Source organism: Sorghum bicolor, unplaced genomic scaffold (assembly GCF_000003195.3).
Source record: "Sorghum bicolor cultivar BTx623 unplaced genomic scaffold, Sorghum_bicolor_NCBIv3 super_33, whole genome shotgun sequence".
Taxonomy (NCBI): domain Eukaryota; kingdom Viridiplantae; phylum Streptophyta; class Magnoliopsida; order Poales; family Poaceae; genus Sorghum; species Sorghum bicolor.
Window position 1 is genome coordinate 382,661 of NW_018396409.1, and position 1,179 is coordinate 383,839.

Genomic DNA, 1,179 nt, shown 5'->3' on the forward strand with positions numbered 1-1,179 from the left:
ACAAACCGTGTACCTTTCTTGCACCAAACTAACACTATCTCCAAAGAGACCGAAGTGAGATTCTATATGACACACGTCATCTAGGACTTCTATTGGGTGCTTCCAAATATATTTCGAAGCATATGGTACGTTCGATGCAATTCGTGCACCTATCTTGCATCAAGATTAGCACTATCTCCAAACAAAGCAAACTGAGCTTCCACTTGAGCCCCTTTACCCAGGAGTATCATCAGGTGCATCCAAAATGGTTTCTTAGCCTATGATGCATTAGGCGCAAACTGTGTACCTATCTTGCAACAAAACTAACTCTGTCTCCAAACATACCAAAGCGAGATTCTATATGACACATGTCATCTAGGAGTTCTATTGGGGTGCGTCTAAATGGATTTCTTAGCATATGGTATGTTCCATTCAATCCGTGCACCTATCTGGCATCAAGATTAGCACTATCTTCAAACAGATCGAACCGAGCTTCCACTTGAGTCTCTTCACCTAGGATTATCATCACGTGCTTCCATAATGGTTTCTGAGCCTATGGTGCATTATGTGCACACCATGCACCAATCTTGCACCTAAACTAACACTGTCTCCAAACAGATTGAAGCGAGATTCCATATGACACACATGATCTAAGAGTTCTATTGGGTGCGTCCAAATTGATTTCTAAGAATATGGTACGTTCCATGCAAACCGTACACCTATCTTTCATCAAGATTAGCACTATCTCCAAACAGACCGAACCGAGCTTTCACTTGAGCCTCTTCACCTAGGAGTACCATCGGGAACTTCCACAACGATTTCTGAGCCTATGGTGCACTGGGCACAAACCATGCAACTATCTTGCACTGAAACTAATACTATCTCCAACTGGACCGAAGCGAGATTCAATATGATACACTTCATTTAGTAGTTCCATCGGGTGCATCTACAGTTCCATCGGGTGTGTCCAAATTGATTTCTGAGCATATGGTATGTTCCATGCAAACTGTGCACCTATCTTGCATCAAGATTATAACTATCTCCAAACAGACAGAACCAAGATTCCACATGAGCCTCTTCACAAAGGAGTACCATCGCGTGCGTCCAAAATTGTTTCATAGCCAATGGTGCATTAGGCACAAACCGTGTACCTATCTTGCACCGAAAATAACACTATCTCCAAAGAGGCCGAAGTGAGAT